This window comes from Corvus kubaryi, unplaced genomic scaffold (genome assembly GCF_017639235.1).
Source record: "Corvus kubaryi isolate FWS band 111438036 unplaced genomic scaffold, C.kubaryi_AGA036_p1.0 37394, whole genome shotgun sequence".
Lineage (NCBI taxonomy): Eukaryota > Metazoa > Chordata > Aves > Passeriformes > Corvidae > Corvus > Corvus kubaryi.
The window spans coordinates 4,517,967-4,541,965 of NW_024581133.1; the positions used below are offsets into that span (position 1 = coordinate 4,517,967).

The following is a 23,999-nucleotide window of genomic DNA, read 5'->3' on the forward strand; positions in this document are numbered from 1 at the left end:
ACCTCGGTGCCCTGATGATGAAGTCTGAGTGACTCAGAGACTGCCAGAAGATGTGGTGCTGACAGCTCTTGTGATTTCCCTGTGCCTTTCCCTCTATTTAGTGCTCCTCCTCAAAGCCTTGCTTTATTTACGTTACAACATGAGAGTTTCAGCCGTCATTAAAGAGCAAGGGGTTGGTCCTGTTTGGCCAACAACCCTACAGACTCCAGAATCGAGAAGGGAGGGCTTAAAGACCTGCTAGTTCTTGCCTAGAGAATTTCGTCATTTTAAGGTGGTCCCAGAACCACAAGGCATTATTTAGTGCTCCCTGCTGAAGGAAGCCCTTGGACACCGCAGGGGGAACGAGACATGGTGCTCCTGGAAGACACTGAGGAGGAAGGGCCATGAACCAACCACAGAGGGTGGGAATGTCAGCCTGAGCTGCCAGATTAAAACACCCTCAGGAAAGTCCATCCCCAGGATTTTTGGATCTAGAAACACTGCCAGAGGAATTGCTTTTCCCCAGGCGTTTCCTTTCTTGGGCAAATTGCATCCAGGAGAAGAGGAGCATGAAATGGGAATGAAAGAAACCAAGCAGAAAGGAATTAACTGTACTCTAGGCACTTAGCTCAGAAAGGATTTGCCTGCAATGTTAGCTGAAGGACTTGGATCTCAGTTTTCCATGCCAAGTAGCCCGTCCCTAGACTGACTATCTTGGGCTCCACTCAGCAGTAACATAGGAGTCACTATTTCCTTCAGCTGAAAGGATATTTTCACCTGCTTGCACTCGGGAAGAATAAAAGTTCTTGTCTACCAGAGCTACACGAAAAGGAACAGAAAAACAGATTTTGTAATAAAGTTGTTAAGATCAAAGCAAACCACCCTTCTCCATAATCGGATTCACTCTTTTGGGCTTTTGATCTGAAGTATGACACTCAGAATTTAGCAGACAAACAAGTTACCAGCACTCAGGGTGCTGAGAATCAGAGTGAGGCTGAAATTCTCTAACAGTTATCCTCTTCAATTTAATCAAACCCTGCTGCACGAGACCAATTTCTTCTGCCCTGCACATACATATATTTCCCTCCCCAAAACCCATAAAGTGAAGCATTTAATATGACCTTTACTCATCCTGCTGGATGCTGATTAGTTGAAAAATGCTGGTAAGTAATGGATCCCAGAGAAGTAAATGTTTATGCTTGCCTAAACCTAGCCAAGGAAATCTTCTATGGTGGAAAAACTGTCTCACCATGTAGAGTGCCATAACCAGGAGGATATTAATAGAAATAAAAATATAAATGCCTACTTGTTTGCAACTCTGAATTTAACTGTTAGGTTGCCAGAGCAGGGATGATCATTTCTCTAGACACACAGAGCCAAACTAAGTGCCAAGGACAAAACCCTGTGTCAAAGGGACTGTTTCATAGGAGCCCAGTCCTGTTTCTGCCCAGCCAAAATACACCAGGGTTTTTAATTCTAGTGTTTAGATATTTAAATAGCAACTCCTGCTCTCTGCTGTGCAACTAAAGCAAATGCATCCAGGTTTTTTTAGCTTAAGGAGACATGCATACTCTATGTTTGACTGTGACATTCACTGCTGGGAAGGTTTAAGGCCATCCCTCAGCCAGTGATTTCTACGTGGGGAACAAGAAACAGATGTGAGTTTGCATCTCAACCACCCATTTCACCATCCTGAACACAAGTAGGATGTACCAGAATGTAGCATCTCCCATTGCTGAAACATAATCCACCAGAGCAATCCACCAGAGCCCCGTGATAGAGCGGACAAACGCCCGGAACAAGGAAACACCAAACTTCCCCCCAACTGAATTTCCCCTTGCAGCAAAATTTTACCAAATTAATTATTCACCCTTTGTGTGAGCAGTGCTGAGCAGCTTCACTGCACCCCCCTCTCACCGACAATCCGGGCTGGGCTGCCCCGTTACCTGTGCGAGTTTCCCGGGACACATCGCCCCATCCCAGCGGGGGCCAGCGAGGCAGCCGGGATGCCACAGCAGGGCGTTGTCTGCTCTGCCTCTGAGGTGTCTGGACACCCTGACACTGAGCCATCCACACCATGGGAGATGGACATTTTGTCACCATCATTGTCGTTGTTTCCAAACCACTGGCCCGGCCTGCCAAAAAAAACTTTCAGTCCAAGCTAGTGGAGAAAATAAGGTGAAAAATCAGTGCTCAGCTCTACATAAGGACTTGGCTTTGCAGCATTTTGACAGTGATACAGATGGAACTAGGAAGCTCTATTGTCTGAGCAAAGAGTTTTGTTTTGGCTCTTCTGTTTAGAAAAAATGCCAGCTGTGTTGGTCCTCCCTCTCATTTCTTAATCCCAGGAGATATTTTCACAAAAATTAGACTTTTGGTTCTTTGGTTCTTTGAAGTGCACCCACACCACCATGTGTTGCTTGAAATCACACAGCAATAAACTGAATGGTGGCAAAAGAAGAGGATGACTGAAAGTGTAGGAAAGTACTGGATGATTATGAAATTTACTGAGGAATGTTAAAAAAGAAAAAAAAAGAAAGACTGGATATTTGGGTCATTTTCTCGTATCTTTTCAATGCCCATTTTAAGTGGTTCAGTGCCATTTTTTTCTAATTGTTCCTCCTACACCCCCATAAAACTTAGAGAAGTTTAAAATTCTCAGAATTGGCTCTCATGCATATTCCAATATATCCCATGAAGAATTTTTTTTTTTTTTAAGAAGGAGAAATAACAGGAAGAAGCATTATCCTCATTGTGCACAGCTCTGCTCTCAAGATTTTTCAGTAGCTAAGTAAAAATATCTGTCCTGATAAGAGAATCCAGCAAAACAAGGAAACTGCAGATGTTCAGCAAAAAAAAGGATGGAATATTTTAATCTCTGCAGATGAAATTATTACAGGGTGTGAAGATGAAGTTCCGAAGTAATCAAGAAAATAATTACTCCAGGTCAAGCCCTCTGAATGAATCCGGCAGCAGCGTGCATAAAAGCAGACAGCATAAATAACAACTGGATCGTGCCAACCCAAAGGACTGTAATTTGTTCCATTTAGCCCAACTAATTTTAATTGGGCTGTGCACATGAGTAAGAATTAGGGTCAGCAGGATTAGGCTGCAAGTTTACTAAGGGCTTTAAAAGCTTTATTTTAACAATAATAAACAGAAGGGCTTAGGAGAATAGAAGGGTTATTGTGATTCTGAGTTAGATGGGAAGTCCATTGCCTCAAAAAAGAAAAAAAACCACCAAACCCTGCAGCAACCACTACTTGCAGAATAAAAGTCTTTATTCTTTTAAAATGAAATTAAAGCCTAGAACCATTTTTCTGCCACTTTCTTCTCTAAGTATGAATCTCATAAACAAATACTTGAAGAAGTTTCCTTTAAAGGAGGCTCAAACATTTGGAAATTTAAGATGAATTTTTGAGCTTTTTTAAACCTTTTCTTGCTTCACCACACAAAGTTTTCCCCCAAAAGCCTACTTGGACTTGGCCTAGGAGGATCCCAAAAATTGGGGTTTTTTCCCTAGTTTTAATTGATAAAAGAGGAGATATTTAAAAATGTAAACACTGTGCTGCAGCTAAAAACTGCATTAGAAATAGTGTGTGATGGCACTTCTGGAGCTGCATATGAAAACAGGCACTTCGCTGGGGAGGAGAACAAAGTCAGCTGCACTTCAAACCAAATGAAGGCACAGCCAGTACATCTTACATTTGATCAACACCCTCAGTGTTCCATCCAGCAGCAGACAGTTTTGGTGCTAATTTTATTCTTATCTCTAGCATTCTCCTCTAAAAAGTCTGAAAGTCAGAATTAAAGTGGCAATGTTAATGAGCAGTGTCACTTCTCGTGTAAGCCTCAAGGTTACCTTACTTTGGTACACTGTGGGATAGGAGTGCAATTACAAAACAACAAAGAAGTTTGCAATTACAGCCATGGCAGTGTGTATTTTTTTCTAAGTGAACACACAGGAACAAAGACTCAGCTCCTCAGGTTTGTTCACGTGGAGCTAGGAATGGGCTAGAAGAGGGTGCAGAGACAGGTCATGTCTGGATACCACACTGCTATTCAGACACCTAATTTTCACTAAGTGTGGACTACCTCCAAGTGCTATGGTATAAAGGTTACTTGAGTTACCTGTCTGAAGCCTGACAGCATTCTGTACGAAACCCCTTAAGAATGTGCTAACTCAACCTGTCCAAAGGCAGCACACCTAACACACCTGCAGGGAACCCTGACAACCGCTCTTTCTATTGTAAAAGATAATAAGGTACTGGAAATCATTGTAATAACTTGTAACTTTTTGTAAAATTCAAGTTCTGGGCACAAACTGGCAATAAAAGACATCTCACTGTACCACTGATATCATTTTAAGAAAACCGTTTTCATCCAGAGGGAATCTTTCTCTGTTTCACCACCCAAGGTCTCTGTCCCTCAGAGGCTTTTCCTCTGCTGGAGTGATGCAAACCCTCACCCTGCCAAGTTCCCTTTGGTCAGGAGTCTCTTTAAGGTTGGGACGGTTTTTTTTCTGCTCTGTATTTCAGGAAATAACAGACTTCAACTCAGTGTCTGCTTTTCTTTTTCCCATCATGAACTGTGTGTAAATGCGTGCTTTGATGCAGAAACCCAGTGCTAAAACAACACAGGCTAAACATAGCAAAGTCAACATCAGGAAGCGCCCATCTCTTAGCTAGGCTGGACTGCAATCCCATGGGAGCTGCTAGTCCATAGCCAGGAGTCAGTACTGGTCTGTGAGCTCTTCTGGGGATCACAAACCCACCCAACACAGACCACTGGGATTTCTTTGGCAGAAGCAATTCCTGAGATGCCCTAGAGCTGGAACAGGTAGGAGTGGCATAGGCTGGAATCCACCCTAAACTCCTGGAACAGGTAGGAGTGGAATAGGCTGGAATCCACCCTAAACTCCTGTCTGCAGGGACAAAAGAACCAGAGGGACTTTTAGTGGACACAGAGACACAGTGGATGTGAGCCAGGACAGTTTGGGAGGCTTCTGCACCTGCTGCAGGTGGCCTTGCCCATGCTCCTCACCTCACTCTGTCCCTCAGAGGGACAGAGGGGGGAATGGGTGGCTGTTTTATGACTAAAAAAAAATATGTCAGGTCTTAAGAAGCGATGCACCAGCGTGTAGATATGGCTTGGCTCTGGGCTGGGGCATCTTTGAGGTCTCCAAGTCCTCCTGGCTGACAGAACTACAGGAGACCACAACCATCAGTCATCCCTCAGCTGGGTTACAGCTTTGAAATGACTTTTAAGAAGTACTCTTTTCAAAACAAACAAACAAGCCCAGCAGTACTATTGCAATGGATAAATGCATAGATAACACGTGAGATTCAGCTTTGTCAGTGGATAGACAAGTAGAATCCTTTGTATGGAGTGCAATGTTTAGGTCTTATGTTCTGCTTCACTGTTATTTTTATGCTGGAATTAAACAAGACCTGACTGGCTTTGTTATTTTGTTGCCTAACCAATCTGCTGATTAGTCTGATTAATTACACAATTATCCTTCAGCATGACTAATAGTTTTGTCATCATTGTACAACTTGCAGTAATGTTTAATTTCTTCTTAAAGAACAACAGTAAAATGATTGTACTTTAGGGAATTAGTACTTAGCCATCCTTTAAAAACTAATAAAGTGAAGCCTGGAGATGGAAAATTAATTAAAATGGTTGACAGGCTCTATCTTAACTAGGCAAAGATAAATTATCACATATAGCAATGAGCAAAAACAATAAAAAAATAAACTGTCTGTGATCCTACAAGTCTGAAATCAGATGTAGCACATCTGGGTTCAACCCAGATAAAATAGAATCAAAGTGAAAATTGCTGGATGCAGGTGCTTACAAATATACGTGGTTTTTAAGCTGGTAAATACCAGCTGCAGAAGTTGGTATTTTCTTGGAAATAGACAAATAATAAATAATTATTGGGATTGTGTCATTAGGGTTTGGTTGGGTTTGGGGATTTTTTTGTAATAGGCTTACACTCCAGTGGCAAAATTTGCTTTGCAGAATTATTTAGGAAATATTCTGACCATTTTTACTTTGAAAACCTTAGCTCTTAAAGGTGTTGCAGTAAAACTGCCTCTCAAACAGAAAATGCTGCAGATTTAACAGGCTCATTGGCATCAAATGTTGTGACTGTATTAAAGAGCTGCATTTTCAGCCATTCAGGGTATAATCATCCTTTTGCTAATGTGCACAGATATCACCTGTCTGAAACCATTCTGGAGGACAGTCCTACATTACTTGAGGAAATTTTCCACTCTTCCACTCCACTGATGAAACTTTCTTTTCTCTAAGCTCCCCTCCCCAGTTCCAGGTTGATTTTCTTGTTAATGTTCCCCATGACGATCTTACAGCCATTTCCCCAAGGGAGCACATGAAGAAGGTACAGCAAATTACCCCTTATTCTTGTTCCAGAGGTCCATAACACATCTAAGGTAACTAAGATCTCCTCACCAAATGCACAGAGACCGTGTTTTCCTTAGAGGAGCAGTCAAGTGACTGCAATCAACGTCATCCTTTCATGAAACACCTCCTGGTTGTTGGTCTAAAGTGTACCAGAGGGGACAGATAAACTCTCTGCTTGCCAGAGGGAGTGACATTGGTCAATCTCAGAGCAATGGAAATTTTCCTCAAGATAAAACCAAACCTCAAGCCAAAGTTACTACAGTTCACGGACATCCTAACAACTACAGACCTTGTTTGAAAAAAGCTAAGGAGAGGTCATGAGTGCTGGGAGAGAGCCAGGTGGAATCCATCATTTTCCAAGCCAAGTGTCCAGAGTCATGATCCCTGCAGGAACCCAGGACAAGGACTGGAATTGCTCAGCATCCTACAGCTTCTGCCAAGGCAGAGATACAGAGGCCCATTCTGCTGTCACAGCTCAAGGGAAGTCCCTGTTGTGCTCAACAGGAATTTCACAGCTGATCTCAGAAACTGGGTCATGGCTTTGCTTCTCAGTGCATTTGCTATTTCTGTCGGATTGTTTTGCAGCTTGCCGGCTCCTGATATCCTGTGTGTGACCCTCTCAGCCTCTGAGGCCAGGTCCTCAGCAGGTCCTCAGCAGCTGGCAATGCTGTACCACCTAAAGTTGTGTTCTGGGTCTTCTGGTTACAAAGTGAAACTTTTCTCCAATGCAGATTTCTTTGCGCATGTCTGCCCAGGCATAAGATATCATCCCATTTGATATAAAAACCCTTCATTACTAAGAAGAAAAGTGTTTCAAAACGAATTGATGGCATGCACCAATGTAATACACACCACTGCTTGGAAATCCTGCTCTAGGATAGATCACTGCTAAAAACTTCAAAACCTTTCACATCTAACAGCAAACATTTCTGCTTCTCTCACTTACACTTTTCTCCATCAGGGTCTGTGACACATTGTTCTGGGGGCTGGTCTGCCAGGAGTTTTTCATGAAGAACCCAATGGCACTTGAGTATCTGTCAACAGGTGGGGTGAACTTCTCGAAAGTGCACCTTCCCATCCCGACAGGCCCATCATAAATCTGCAACCCATGGATAGGGAATGTCCTAGGAGATTTAAACACAAACAGTCCTGTGTAAAAAGCTTGGGCAAACTCCATGTCTTCTGACAGCATAGAAAGATATTAACAAGTAGCTAAACCACCTTTTCTTTCCCAAAACTGGGATCTGACAACTCATCATATGTGAAGGATGAAATTCTGCTGAACATCCTCTGCAGGATGAGGCTCAAAAGCCAAAAAAATTTCTCATAATTTTGCCTAAATCTTGTAAGCTGGGGTAGAGCAGCTCAAGGCCCTTCTCTTCAGCCACGCAGGAATTCATTTCCACAAGACCCAAAGGGCTGTGTGGGGCAGCACTGCCATCAGGTTCCTTGTTCCAGGGCAGATGGGTTTCTCAGGAAAACATCAGCATGACTGAAAAAATGAGAGCAGGCAGACTTCCTGGAGGCAAGTGTCTCCTCAGAAGCAAGTACCAAAAGGACAGGTATCAGCTGTTCTGTCATACTCCTCCCCAAGTGTTCATTGATTAACAACATGATTAGAGCTTGTCTGAACTGCAAAGGAGTTTTGTTGCAGTTTCAATTTAAATAACAACACCAATAATAACTGAGGATAGCTCTGATTATTCTTCCTGTCCTACAGAGATCCCATTCCTGTTGTCACTTTTGGTTGAGTCATGTATAGCCAGGGCTGCATGCGTGACATATCTAATTACTACTGCTTATTACTTAATTTTAAGCACCTCATAGAAGGCTTAGGAATTGGTAAGCATCACCAAAAACATACATTGAAGTAGAATTTAGGCTTAGGTTGGCACAATTTACTGTGAGGATGTGGGTAGGCACTGTGGTTGCTTGAGAGGAGGCTGTGCTGCTGAAAACAGAAAATAACACAGCTATCAAAAAAGAAAAAAGATGCTATAATGAAAAATGGTTTCTCCTTTTTCAAACTGGCCGTGTTTGCCCAGCTATGCCCACAGGAGGGAGGGTGTCATGGTGTGTGGGAGCTGCACCCTCACCCTGATGCTGTGCCACTGGAGCACTGCACAAGAGACATTCGGCATATGTCGGATTCTCTAATCCATTCTCCACTGACTAATACACTAAGGAGAAAACTAAATCAAACACATTCAGTCAAGAATGCTCTCAAGCTGTTGGCCTGAAGAGTGAGTTTATTTGGATGCTTATTATTTCTGGCCTGAACAATAATTTAAGCACCTGGTACAAATTACTCATTGGTAGCCACATTAATTCCTGGGGCTTTTCTTCTACCTTAAGCTAACGCCAAGAAGAAATGGCAGAAGAATAACTCACTTGTTTCTGGGCAGTGTTCTGTATTCTCCATTTGCCTCTTTTCCCCAGTAGCTGTTTTGGCCTCCCTGGGAGCCAAAGTTGCTGCTTTCTCCACCAAAAATGGAGCCTGTGACCTCCGGGCTGGAGCCGTCTGTCGGGAAAGTCCCATCACTGCAAGCAAAGAAACACCACGTAAATATGCAGCACAGCACACCAATTAACACTTTTAATTACACCACAGACACAGTAGAATCTGTGTCCTTAATTTTGAAAAAGGTGCATGCACTGCTGTAACAGCCTGCTCTAAAGTATGTCTAGAAATCAGCAAGTTAGTGCCAAGGTAGCTTTGAGCTGGAGCATCAGGACCTCCCGTTCAGCAGGAAATATTCAGCAATTACAATGTATTCCCCAGGCATGCTGAGGCAAAGAGAATGAAAGGCTAAATTGCCCCTTGTATTTACGGCTGCCCAGGGAAGACTTGGTGTGGTCCAGGAGGGGAAATGTGAGCTTTTCTCCTGTCTTACACTAATTACCAGGGGAGTGTCTCAGTTTCCATTCTTGAGCGTGTTGCACTGGGGGGAAAATATGGGAAGAAGATCAATTTTAAGAAATTACCTTGCCAGAGTGAGTCCAATCCCAATTTCTGAAAACCTGGGACAGAGGAAATACAATGGTGTAAATGATGAGGAATGGCTGCAGTGAATTTGGCCTACAGACCTATTTATATCTGCTGTGGGGGGAATGATAAAACAGTAACCTACCCTGAGCTGTGGAAAATAATGTCACCACCCCTGGCCCAGGCCCCGTGGTCATTATTTTTAAGAGCAGTAAGACCATCAATCATGGCAGGAACTCGTGGCTTTTCAGGATCAGCATCTTAATGTGGGGGAAACCTGAAGAAAGAATCTTAGTTAATGCAGCACAAGAGACACAGGAATCAACTTTAGACAGAGGCAGTAATGCCCAGCAGATCTTGTTTGGCTTCCAATTATTGGCATGGTAGGTCTAAAGAGGTGATATGTCCTGAATCAGAGTCAGGCTGTTAGCCTGATTTCACTTTTGAGCTTTGGTGTAAAACAGAAAATAAGAAACATTCATAAGGACAAAATTCTGGCCCAGGTGAAATGAGCAGGTTATTTCTCACTAGACACCAATGGGCCCACAGCTACTCCTTAATTTGATTCAGTGTGATTTAGAGGCATAGGAAACCTTTTTCCCAAGTCACTCGGATCCTCTTGTAGCTGTCCTTACAGGGCCCATTGAGAATCCCTGTGTTGATGCTAGAAAATCAATTAGACACTTTCAAGAATCTCATTCAGCAAAGATAACAGAGTAATTGGAGCTGCTCTCCTTGCATGTACAGACCAAACCCCCACACATGTCTGTGTCTGCTGAAAGAGAAGCTGCTGAGCTGGGTGCATCTCAATTACTCACAGGCTAATTCTTGCCACAGTGGCTGTTAATGGTAAATTTGTGCTGTGCTTGGGAAAAAAATCACCTTTGCTTTTTCTGAGTCTACCCTCACCCCCTACTTCTTCCAGCTGAGGTACCAAGGCTCGTGTCTCCTTGGTGCCCGAGGGGATCACCCTGGCAGGGAAGTGTCACAAGGGACACCAGTCATCCTTTCCTTTCAGCCTTACAGGAACATCATATTGATAGGGTATGATGGAGGAGGGAAAAAGCCAAGGCTTGACCAGGAGCAGCAGCTGATTTCTCTCAACCTCCTCACACACACCCACAGGACTGCAGTGAGTGAGAAAATGGCCTTAATTATCTGCTTCCACTCTGTGAATGGAAGCTCAGACATTTCAAAGCAGCTGGCAAAAACCTTTGAGGCTACTTAGTTTCCTCATTAATCCTAGACCAGTCTCAGCAGCCTCTTACATCACCTTTCAGATATAAGTTCTTCTAAGCAATGAGTAATAAATGTTGGGGTTTACAAACCCGCTAATGCACTAATGGGATCTGGATCCACTTCCACATGCTTCACTGCTTAGTCCTCACAACCCCAAGTGCATGGTGCCCTTCTCGGTCAGCAATAACACAAACAATCCAGTGCATAGCTATGGAATAGTTGCCTCTGCTCATCAGAGAAAGCTCCTGTGTTTTTTCTCAGATGCTCCAGCCATAATGAGGCATTAATGATCTGCTAAATGCAATGCAGAAGCCAAGACGAGGTACAACTATCCAAAACACGGAGCCATGCAGCATGTGCTTACCGGGCATTACCAGCAGTGAGATACTCCCTGGGACCTTCAGCGTTGGCTCTCGTTGTCTTTACTCCTTTTCCAATAAACAAACCAGCCTGGAAATGCACACACCTCCAATTACTTTAACAGATCGCTCCAAAGGGACCAAAGACCCCGTTTTATCAATGAATGTGGGCAGCCCGTGCGTGCAGGCACAGGAGCGGCAGCAGCCGGGGCTCTTTCTTCCCTTTCGGTGTCACTTGGCACCTCTCAGTGTGACATTAGCACAGGATGTGGCACGCTCAATTCAGGACAGAGCCTGCCCTGCCATATGTTATGCATCAGCATCTTGGGCTCTCTTCTGACCCAAAGCAAGGCTCTGAACTCCCACTCTCTCTCTCTCTCTCTTCCCCTCGCAGAAAGCAGTAAGGGACCCTGCCAAGCTCTTGATAACTTTTTGGAAAAAGAGTGTTGTTAAGAATTAAGGCTTTAAATAATGAGTGACGAGTCCCCCGACAGTCAGAGGAGAACATGAGCTGCTGTAACCAGCGTACAGGCTTTGGGCTGGAGCAGCAGCTGCCATGGACCAAGATGTAAAATATACAAAGCACAGAGAACAGAACCAATTTCAATCTAGAATGTTGTGAAATGAGTTAAAAATGTTTTTTATATCTTACAGGTTATGTTTTCATGTCAACAGTATATTTGGGGGAAAGTGTTTTTCTTGGAACTACCCTTGAATTTTTGGTCTCATTTTGCAGAGGTGATGAGCAGGCCTTGGCACAAATGACTTTTCCTCATCCCCCTATATCCTGGCATCACTGTGGCCAGCAGCAGTGCTGAGTGTCCTGCCTGTGTCTCTTTAAATCTCATTTAGAAGCAGGTGTACCTATGGCCTGGGCACATTCCCTGTAACACAGCCACCCAGCTGAAGGGCCTGGAATGGGACCTTCATTCTGCTCAGCTCACTCTCTAATATTTAGAACAAACATTGCCCCCAAAAGCTGGTTGTGTCTTGATACAGTGTTAAAAAGACCTTTATCAAAATGTGAGACACCCACAATTGTCACAGAGCAGCACACACAGTCAGTGCCACACTATTATATTGACAGGAACATAAAAACCATCCAAATACCTCGAAACTGGAGCGGACTCTGTTGTAAAACACTCCCAAGGGGGAGTGCTCAGCCTGTCCCTATGGATATCTTCCATCAGACTCTCCAGCAGGGACCCGGTGGAAGAGGTCCCATATCCCAACATCCTGAAAGAGAAAGGGAGGTCTGAGAAACAGGGCAAATACTGGTACAGTTTACCTTGGGAGTTTAGCTTTTCACACTGTGCTGGCCAGATTTCCAACCTGAGCCTGTCCAAGGTGTGGGTCCTGGGGGACACACAGCAGCCCATAACTCCCACACCTCCCAGCTTATCCTTTGGCATGCACAGTAGTAGGTCCCCGGGGCATACACACAAGTGTTTTAAAAATGCATTTATTGTGGGTGGAGTTCGGGTGGTTTATCAGAAAACAGCCAGGTCTATACAGGTATATAAAACACAAATATGCTTTGGGTAAACATAAGAGATAATAATAAGGAGAGAGCATGTATTCATATATTGAAATATAAAATTTTATTGGGCATTTAACTATTAACTACTAATAAAAATCAACATTTTCTAAGAGACATCACACACCATTTCCAGGCACAATCGTGAGAGAAATCAGTGAAGTGTAGGCAAATACTTGTTCTTAACAGAGAAAAAGGTTGCAGAAAAACATATCCAAATTTTATGTCTTACTAAAAACTTAATGCTCCTGACATCAATAGATAAGTGTAGAATATTTGGGAAGTGGAGGCAAAGCATAGCTCTGCCATTAAATGGTTTTACCTGAGCACCAGCCGCTACATTCTCCATTAAGTTGTTGTTGTTTGGATTTGCAATCCAGAACGTGCTGACAGCCCTGAAAAATCAAAATCGAAATGATCCTAAGCAGTTACCAAACAGGAAGGGATACATTTTCATAGCACTGCCCTGGACTTGAGCCACAACTCTCCAATTGACTTTAAAACTCCACACAACCTTTTAATGACACTCTTTAAGGAAAATAAACCATCTAGTAATGTCAGACATGGTCATTTATGGAGCCACATGCTGAACCTATTGTAAATTATATGAGAACGTTAACACAAAATCCTTGCTCTGTTCAATGCAGCTGAAGGAAATCCAAGGGTTGTTGGGGTTTTTTTAAGTTAAGCAGCTTTGGAAAATGCCTGAAAAGTGAAACTTCTGGTCTGTTTTTTGAAACTTCAGGGGCAATGGCAGGAGTTAGGGGATTCTCTATGAATTTATGAAGCTTCTACATGAAAAAACAGAACAAATATCTGTGCAAGCCGCAAATGGTCCATTAAGCAGAAGATTAAGGAGACATAATTTTGATGTTTGTCCCAGTAAGGAGTTTTTCTTCAGAGGGAAGATCAGTAGTGGTACACACAGAAGCCAGGTGTAGCTATGAAAACGTTGTCATCTGTTGTCTTACTTCACTGGATAACGTCTTTTGCAGGTAGGCAGTAAAGACCACGAATAAAAACACTGCTAACCTTCTATCTATGGTGCCTCCATCAGTCCTGGAGCTGATTTGAACTACAGGCAGTGTGCATAACTGTGGACTGACCTTAAAATTACTCTGAAGAAGATTATATGTGTAATTAAGGGAAAATTGCAAAATACTGGATATAAAAGTACCCTCAGCTCTCAGAGAGAATATTTGATTCAGTGTCATGAAGTAAATATCTGCGTAAAGATACATAAAGATAAGTGTGTCTTGAATGATGAACCAACAAATCAGCATGGTTAACACAGAAGTTTTTATGACTGCAACATTTCCAAAATTAAATAAGATATTATTTAAAAAGCACCATGCAAAGTAATTTATATTAATGAGATTTCCATTCCTTCTCCTCCATTCTCAGGAGGTGCAGAGCCACTTCTTTCCTGTAATGATCATCTTGGGTAGAGATGATATTTTACTATTTCAGTGTATTTAATATTAATTGACATGCTCAGGGATATTGCATTAAACCCTAATTTGACCAAAAGGACTTAGCACAAGCCTCCTTTGATGTACAGTCTTATGAAGACAAATTCAGAAATCCTTCTTTTAAATGTAAATACTAAATCAGGCTAGTTAAAATACCAGCTATTTGTTACTAAATCTTACAGAAACCTCAACTTTGTACTCAAATGATCCCTGTCAGCATTTATATTCCCTCTTCAGGCACACAAAATTCCTGTTGACGTCAGTTATGTCTGTGCAAGACTGCAAGATTAACTAATATTAACCTACTTGGTTATTTTTGTATACAGAGGGATACTTGAAATAAATCCATTTCATGGAATCATATCCTGTAATTTCCCCTTGATGGGCTGCAACTGTACATAACATCTGGGCTCACAAACACTATAGTCCCCATAGGTATAGGTCTGCTGGATTTCATTGTTTTCCTGGCAGTCACCCCTCAAACTTGTCATCTGCTGCTCTGGTTTCTGCCTCAATGAGGTGTCCAAAAGAGACTTAAGAATGAGGCACAACACAACCAGGTACCCAGTTTCCACTGACAGAGTGCTGGAAATCCATTGGGACCCTGCACATGGGTACAGCACCATGGAGTGAGCCACAGGGAGGGTAACAGAGAACTGGCACTGAGTGTGTCCCTCCTGGCCAGCTGAGTCTTGGAAATACAGATAGGAAATGGATTTAGACAAAAATGCAAGTGTCCCTGCCAGCCTGCTAAGATCAGTAGGCCTGGCTACTTCCACCCTCCCAAAGGATGGGCAGAAGCTGTGCTAAGGAGGCCGTGGAAGACTAGTTTTGGGGAGAGAAATACGACAACAAACTGCTCATTGTTTTAAATGGCATTTCGATTGTAGAGTTTCATTCTTCTGCATTTAGCTGCAGTTTGGCTAATCTGTGCTTCAGACTGGCTGCATGAAAGGCCAGACTTGTATCCAAAAAGCAGATTATAGCTTTAATTAATAAAATTAGTCCTAGCATCAGACTTGCATGGCAGCCCTGAAAAGTTACGTACACAAAACTGTAGTGATCACTCTCATGACCAGGATTAATGTGGTTTAAAGATCACTTACATTTGCATGGAAAGATAAGGGTCCATGCCATCAGAACAAAACCCCAATAAATGATCAATTCCAGCATATCACTGATCGAAAACCCAAGCCTGGAAAAGCACCCACCCACAGCACTGTCACAGTGGCATTTTACTGTATGTGCCAGCATGAAACACTGTCCCCAACACAGGCTGCAGCCTTGCTGCTGTGGCCAACACCAGATGATTAAGATGCCTCTAAACACTGAATTATATATAGTTCAGCAACACAATATACGTGACCTTTATGCACTGCACCATCAGACACGAAAGACTCCAGCAGTCTGCACATGCCTGGCATGTGGGCACAGAGCACATCCCAGCCTGCTTCCAGCCCCTGTGAGGAACCCAAGCTGCTGCTGGCTTGCCGAGCAGCACAAGCCTGGCAAGAGCAACAGATGGAGAAGGGGAGTGCAGACAGCTCCGCATGACCTGCACACAGAGGAGCACAAACTGCTCTGGCAAAGTACATCTAAAATTACATCATCAAAAACCTCAGGATGGGAGGGGGGAAACCTCCTCTCTGGTCTACTCCACTTCAAGGGCTGGGATTTCACAATCTGATGCTGGAGCAGGTACCTGTCTGTGTTATTTAACTGCCTTGCTCTGATACACATGCTGTTCTCTGGCACTGCAAATTATTTTAAATTCTTTTAAAGCAAAGCTTTTATTACATTTATATCATCTGACTATATATCAGAGCCACAGGGTTCTGTCAAAGAATCACACATTTAATCTTTACTATAAAATCTACTCACCGATTCATGTGCTCAAAGCCCTCAGAGTCACACAACCAGGGCTGGATCTCACTTGGTTTCTTGTTTGAACTACTGAACCCCACACATCCAGATAAAGCCCTGAGTACCTCCCTTCTGATAATGAGCAACACCATACACCATTCTTCTAAGGACCATTATTAGCATAAGGCTTAATTTTTCGTCCCAAACACGTTACTTCAATTCCAGAGGTTTAATACCCACAGGGAAAGAAAGAAAGTTAAACTACATCCACAAATACTGGACAAGCCTCCTGTCAACCTAGGGAGCTCTGTACACAAAAAAAGGCTCTACAGACAGAGGAAATCATGAATATGAGAAGGCAATCAATAATTGTGACTGATCTGAACAATATAAATCAACTTTAGGACACATGAAGAGTGCTCCAGGTCCTGTATTGCATTTTCATTAATACATTCTTTCAGGGGACCCTTTCACACACAAAGCACATCTATGTCATGTCTTACACAGCTTTATGTCCAGGACTGAGAAAATACAGTCACGAAAAACACAGGAGGTCAGGGAGTGTCTGCCTGAGCACACATCGAGTGAATGAGGAAATGCTCACAGTCACCAAAATGTCACTCAGGGTCCTGCAGGGCGGACAGCAATGCGGTGGGACTGGAGCAGGAATCTCTCTTTTCCAGCTGGGACATGTATGGCTTTTGTTGTGACCTTTTTCTTTTAAGTTCCTCTTCACAATGCCCTTGTGAGGATCTAGGTCAAAGCCAAGTTCCTGAGGACTTTCCTGGAACTGAAGCGACCATTTGGGTCTGTCCTGCTCATATTTCATTCCCTTTGTCATGTGAACATTTTGGGATATATTTCACATTGCCCAGACTTGAACAAGCCCTGTCTTTTTTATCTCTATTGCAAATTAAAGGTCCATTGCTTCAGTAAGCTCCATTTAAACTCCATTTCTTTAATTTTAAATGAAAGTTCCCATTATCACAAACTGTCCAGAATTACCATGGAAAAGATTTCACTGTATCTGATCACACTATATCTGATCTGATAATATTAATTAGTCTGTGCTGAGAACCTGACATTTATTTCAAAGAGCATTACCAGAGCACCAGTCTTAACTCCAACAAAGGAGAAGTCAGGACATTTATTGGGGAAAAGGTGCCTTATTTCAATATCCTGATTTCTCTTTGCATCACAAATGGCTCTGGGTCTTTAGCCCTGGCTAAGCAAAGAAATGAACTTGTTACTAATAAAATATGTCTCCTACCAGAAGGCCATGAGTTCCATGTATGGCAACACACCTAGAGAAGCAGTGGTGGATAGCCAGGTTATCGAGGCACATTGGGTGTTCATATCCTCCTCTCTCATCGACATCCTCAGCCAGGTGAAAATGCACAGGGTAACTGCCCAGGATTTGTTGCCCCATGTTTTTTAACTCCACTCCTGACATGTGAACAGAGCTAAAATTCCTTAGGGTCTGTTGAGACAAATGTAGATCCAGGTAAGGTGTTACAACAGAAACACGCACAAAAAGAAAAACAGGTTTGGGTTTGTTTTTTTTTTTTTCTCTCCCATTAGGCAATATTTTTGCAGAGTGAAACACAGTCTGGTCCCAGGAGGAAGTGTGAGCTCCCTGTTTCCACCCACAGCAGCTCAGGACCTGCAGAGCCGTGTGCCAGCAGCTGCACACCTACCGGACGGGGCTGCCAAGGAGCAGCTGCCAAACAGCATGTGCGGTGTTTAGCAAAACCAGTGACAGACACGGCGCTCCTGCCAACTGCAGAAAGGGGGAGCATTCGCCACCAGGCTCTATTTCCTGGCAGCTTCTACTGGCAAGTTATTTCAGCCCAGACCTGCACAGCTCCCCAGTTTCCACTGCCTGGTACAGGAGCAACTTTACACAAAGCCCCTGCACCAGCAAGGCTGCACCTCCACCCTGAACACGAGACAGCCAAGAGGAGGCAAAGCACAACAGGGTGAGACCCAGCACTTCTCAGAGCCAGGGAGGGAGCGGGTTTGCTCTGCAGGAACCACAATTTCTTCAGTGACATCTCAGGAACTAACCTCACACGGGTTCTACTCACAGCAATGCTGCTAGAGAATCCCCTCAAAGGGTTTCCCCTAGAAGGGCAAGTTTTTGCAGACTTGCTGAAGAAAATGGCACAGTCTCGTTGCAAGTCTAGTTTTGCAAGACAGGCTAACAAACTTCCCCCTTTTTTATAGGCAAATACACCTTTTCCCACACACACAGTGGTAATTTGATGTTTTATATTGCTTGTTTACAAACCAGGAAGGGAACTATCTGAAACCACCTACAAGCAAATGTATTAAAAATTACTCACTTTAATGTGTCCTCCGAATGTATCAAAAGAGGAAAACTGGCATCGATTTTGTCCATAACTGGCGTCTTCCATTTCTCCTTGAATAAGTATATTTCTGGTCAGAAGACCAACCTCTGCCCTCATATCAGCACCATCTATGACTTCTCCAACGTGAAGACAAAGTGGGCTGCCTGTGGGAACCAGAAACCTTTTTATTCAGGGTGAACACAGCATCTTTATTACTGAATTATTCTGAGCAAGTGCACACCTTTTGTTTAAGCAATCACCAAGTCTGGAGACATGCCCAGTATCTGATCCCAGAGAAGAACAGCACTTGCCTTGGCTGCTACAAAGGACTTCTGCCTCTGGTCAAACTTTCAAGACCCAAAATAGTATTGGGGCCTTCAGCTCTCATATGTGCCCTTGTGTTTATGGGACAAAAACTACTTAAACAGACAAGACAATATAAATATTTACCACAAATGACTACCCTAATAAAAATATTTCATACCATCAATTTTCACTTGATTGTTTTTACATTCAGGGCAAGGAAGGAGATTAAACTCCTCAGCCTGATGCATGGAACAATCTGTACTGGCAATGATGAAATGAGGATACGATCACCAGGTAACCAGCTTGTAACCTCATCCACCAGATGAAGAATTACTCCTTTGGACACCTCCACTTTAAATCCATTATGAGGCACCCCTGAAAAATGAAGCAATCAATTATTTTTACAGTTGCACATGGCAGAATCATGCAATTAGATGAAGAGCATACTGATTTAATTTTGATCTAGATAACCCTGTGCACGATAGAAGTGCACATCCCTTTGCAGAAAGCTAAAACGTTACTTTGAGAGAGTACTGCTGTTAGGTTGGTCAACATCCACGTGAGCCAGACTGTGCTACGATTATCATCGCGCTGTTCAGATTCACAGCGTGGCACAACTCCGCACCCTCTGGCACGGGTGCCCCGGTGCATATTCCCCGCCGGGTGACCACCACATCCTTCCCGCATCCCCCCGGGTACCCACAGCATTCCCCCCCGGTACCCGCAGCCCCCCGCCCGCGGGCGCGGCCGAGCCCCGCTCCGCCCCTCGGTCGGGACGAGCCCCCGGCGGCGCGGAGCTGTCCATGGTGGCTCCGCTCCCGCCCCCGCCTCACCTGTAGCGCAGCCGGGCGATGAAGCTGCTGCCCAGGCGGTCCCGCAGCAGCAGCAGCCGCGTCTCCGGCGTGCGGCTGCGGGCGGCCGAGTCCCCCCGGGGGACTGCCGGGCCAGGAAGGCGCTGAGCCGCCGGCCCCCGCCCGGCCGCAGGTGGCTGTGGAAGCGGCCCCGCCAGCAGCCCCGCCGTGCCGCCGCCCGGGACGCGCAGGTCGGGCCCGCGGCTGCCCCAGCCGGGATGCAGCGTCCTGTCCAGGAGGGTCCAGGAGCGGCGCCGCCGGCCGTGCAGCTCCAGGATGCCGCCGCGACCCACGCCCACGAACTTCTGCCCGAAGCCTTCCACGGCCGCCCCCTCGGCGGCTCGCCCCTACAGCGAGATGGTGGCCCGCGAGCCGAAGCGGCAGCGCTCCGAGCCGATGTGCAGCTCCCCGCCGTCGTGGATGAGGATGTAGCGGGCCCGCAGGGTGATGGGCGGCCGGTGGGGGCGGTCGGCCAACACCAGCTGCCCTGCGTGGCGAGGAGAGCGGAGGGGCTGGGGGCGCGCACCGCCGGGCCGGGAGGTGCCGGCAGGCACGGCCGGGACATCCCCCGCAGCACCGGCTCCGGGGCGGGCGGCGGCCCCGCTTACCTCCGTCGCGGGTGACGAGGGAGTGTAAGGCGGCGGAGCTCCCGAGGCGTAGGGCCGCCCCACGGCCCGGCAAGGCGGGTGTCGGAGCCGGGTCGCCACGGGGCGAGGTGCGGGGGGACATCCGGGAGGGGCCCTGCAAGAGACGGGCGGCGGCAGCGGCGGCGGGACCGGCGGGACGAGGGGGCGCGGAGGGAGCGGTACCGACCTGATGCTGCCGTCAATCGCTGCTCCACGACGCGTCCCGCGGCGGCACCGGGACCGGGACCGTCTCCAGGTCCGGGTCCGGAGCGAAGGGCAGGAGGAGCCGCGGCTCCCCGGGGCTCCCCGCGGTCGGCGCGTCCCGGGCGGTCCCGCAGCCGCTACCTGCAGCCCGGGGCCGCCCCCGCCCGCAACACGTGCGCCGCGACTTTGCACGGAGCCGGCAAAAGGCACGTTTTGCTTTTGACGTGTTTTGGTTTCGTTGGGTTTTTTAGATTTTCCTTTTTCCCCCTTCACTTAAGGTCGCAACGGCGAAAGTAGAACCCCGCTCCCCGCTCCGCACAGCCCCGGAGGCGGCGAGCACCGCAGCGGCAGCGCGGACAGAGGGAGCCGGCGCGGCGAGAACCCAGCGGCGGCTCGACGAGCGGCACCGGCGGGTTCAAAACTTCGCTGCAGACACTTACCTGTCCCGACAGCGCCGACCGTGGACTCTGCCCGCAGCCTCTCGGAGCTGCCGGCCCGGGCTGCCGGGCACCCGGCGGGGCTGGCAGGGCAGGGGCAGGCAGGGCAGGGACGGGCAGGGGCAGACAGGCGCAGGCAGCTCCCGCTCCGCCGCTCCGGCTGCCTCCCCTCCGCCTCCCTTTTTATATCCATCTCCCAACCGCTGGCGGTGCCCGCACTGTTTACAGCGGCTGAGCCGCTGGCTCCTCCCAGCCGGGGACGTTCCCTCCAGCCTGGACGTATATCTACGACCGGCGCCCTGATGCCCCGCTGCCCGCACGGAAAGGTCTTCCCCGGCTCTGAACCTCCGGGGGAAGCGGGCTCCTTGCCGGGCTCCCCCGGGGTCTGTGCAGAGCCTGCTGAGCACCTGGTGGGGCTCAACAGCCCCATGCAAAGCATGCGGCTGGGTGCCAGCTGCCTCTTCAAGGGTGGGGGGCTGAGGCGCCCCAGCCCCCAGCTCCTGATGTCCTAAACCGGGACATGCCTTGGCCCTTCTTAGGAGGCAGCTGACCCCTCCGGCACCTTCCCGTGGTGGTGTTTCACCCTGTACTGTCCTGTACTGGCAGATCTATGGACGACACTGTAACCCAGCAGCTGCAAAAGCTCCCCTGACAGAGGGTGAGCAGAGAGGTATTTGCCACTTCACCCCACATCATCTGCCAAATCAACCCGTACTCAGAGTCTGCAGTGAGAAGAAAAGGCTTAGAAGCTGCTCTGACAAGAGCCCCGTTTGCTGGGACTGCCTTCCCGGCTTGGAAGGTCCCAGTCTCAGGGGACATGGCACTGCCTGGCACACCATCACACCTGGCACACCTGGCACTGACCATCACACACTGGTTTGTTTTCCATGAACCCTAAAATCACACTTTTTCATAGACTCTGAAGTACAGCACAACTGAGCTTCCGGGTGACACATAAACACAGGTACCTGATTTACTGCAGCCACAGCCTCTCTCTCCCAGGGTCATAATCCCTCATCTCCATCCCAGAGTCCAACATCCAGAGAGGACAAGCCGGAAGTGGGTAGGCAATGGTGCCAGGCACTGCTCCTGCCCAGGGCCAAAGCCAAAGAGGTGTAGAGCCACAGGTGCTGTCAGTCCCCGAGACATTTGTGTGCCATCGTCTGGTCAAACTGTTCCAATCTGTCACCACTGAAATTTATTCTGGTGCAGGATTTCTTCTGACAGAGGGCACAAAGACGCTATAGTCATGTTAATAAGGAGCAAGTGCTGTCAGACAAAATATGGGAACAGACTGGAAGCAGAGGGGGTGGGTGAGGGGCACAGCCATGCCCCATACTCCAGGCTGCAGCTCTGGTGAGGGAGCAACACTCACTTGTGCTAAACAAAACCCATCCACTCTCTTACACCCGGTCCTGGGACCCAGAGAATTGCTGAGTCTGAAGATAAGCATCCAGCCCAGAGAAACAAATCCAGATAACATTCCCTCATTTCAGTACTCCATAAACACAGAGAAACGTTAGAGCTGCCACCTTTGCTACCAGCTGTTCATCTGTCATTTAGTGCTGGCACTTCTATTCCTGTCTCAAATAGCTTTTGTCTTTTTTCCTTCCAAAAAAGCAGCATTAGTCAGCGTTATGCCTCCTCCTTATCTGAATATGACACATATGAATGCAGGTCATGGGAACGCAGAGCAGTTAGCAGAAGTATAAGAGGCTTCACTCATTCTTTTGAGAAAAAAATTTATCTACTGGTGGAAGTTTCAGGCAAGACAAGACAAATAAGAGTATTTTGTCCTAAAACACACTAAATTCTCTGAACTCAATGTTTGTAGAAGTGCAAAATTCGAAGAGGACCTGAGCCTTTCTTTTATATCTGCCAGGGCCCTAGAAATCTCATACACTGTTATTTAAAATATTTACTTCACGCAAAAGCTTTTGCGAACTTACAGTCTAAATAAAAGGCATCAGTAATTAATCAAACATAGTAATAGTCAAGGTAAATGTAAAGCACTTTGGTAAGTGCTAAGCTTTGTGCAGGCCTTACAGAACAATCAACAAAGCCAAAGTCACTCCTGCTTACCTGGGACTTTTCCTGAAAAAGCAACCAAAATCTTGAAGGAGTGAGTACTGTTTAAATCCATTAAAGGCATTTTCTTTTGTAGCCAGAAACACGCTGGTTTGACTTTTTTTTTTTTTTTTTTTTTTTGAAAGAACTATTCTCAGGTGGAAGATTTCAGTGCCATTTCAACCCATATTAAGTTTTCACTGGCCTGAGGAAGAAGATTTCAGACTAAAAGAGACTGAACATACCACCCTGTTTTCTAAAGATGCTGTCTCTTTTTAAAGTGAACAGAGAAGCCCCCATTGCTATCTGTAGAGGGGTGCTCGGGAGCTAAACTCTTTCACTCTGCAGATTTCATTTTTCCAAGCTGATTTCTGTTTTGCAGCAGCACCGGGATGAAGTTTACACCACAGCACTCTGTTACAGGATGCATCCACAGCGTGAGAACACTCCCGAACAACCTCACACCTGCAAATGAGAAATCATGACTAATGCTCACTGCCTCCAACATATGCCTGGTGTAACTCTTCCTCACAAAAATAACCAACCCAAGCCCTCCTCCGGGTGCTGTTGTGGCTTATAAACCGCAGTTTGCCTTTCTAACAAGAAAAAAAAAGGGTCATTTTCTATAATGGGCTGTCAGGGAGGAGACAACCTCGACCATCCCGAGTCTTCGCACGTTGCAATGACTGTGATGCTTTGCCTACAAACACAGCTGTAGCGTCCAACACCAAATATCGATGGCTGAGATTTCCATGGTAAGGCGAGGGCAGAGAACCAAGTTAATCTGAATGCGGGAATTTGACTCGCAGGGCACAGACGTCCCTGTCCAGGGACTCAGCTCTCGCACACGGGTGCAGGGAGGTTCCTCCTCTGTAAGAGATTTTTTCCCTGGCACACTCCCTCGCTGGGCGGTTTCCTGTTTCCTTCGAGAAAGGAAGGACGAACAGAGGCAGCATCCCCTGAGCAACACCCCGTTCCCACGGAGTACTGGAGGCGCCGCAGGAAATCTCCTGCGCTGGGGGGCCCGGCGGGCTCTCCGCAGGGTCAGAGGCAGCTCAAACCCCAAATCTGAGTGCCCGGAGCCCCCAAGGACACGGACCCGGGGGAAGGAGGGGGCGCGACCTGTCCCTGCAGAGCCGCGGGCGGCCGGGAGGCGGCGCCCTTGCACAGCCGCTGCCCCGCGGCCGGACAGAGCCCGCGCGGCCGGAGCGACCCTGGGCATCCTCCGGCCATCCCGGGCATCCTTCACTGATCCTGGGCATCCTCCGGCCATCCCGGGCATCCTTCACTGATCCT

At 46.6% G+C, this 23,999-nt stretch overlaps 1 protein-coding gene and 1 pseudogene across 1 annotated transcript in view; both read right to left on the reverse strand.

Moving 5' to 3' along the window:
- LOC121670061 (cell migration inducing hyaluronidase 1) overlaps positions 1 to 23,789 on the reverse strand; it is a 105,005-nt gene extending 81,216 nt beyond the window's left edge. Inside the window, exon 1 of the mRNA XM_042039809.1 lies at positions 20,640 to 23,789. The gene's annotated coding sequence lies outside the window, so the exon portion shown is untranslated. The remainder of the gene's footprint in view (positions 1 to 20,639) is intronic.
- On the reverse strand, positions 1,953 to 18,887 carry LOC121670063 (annotated as a pseudogene).
- Positions 23,790 to 23,999: the final 210 nt, after the last annotated feature.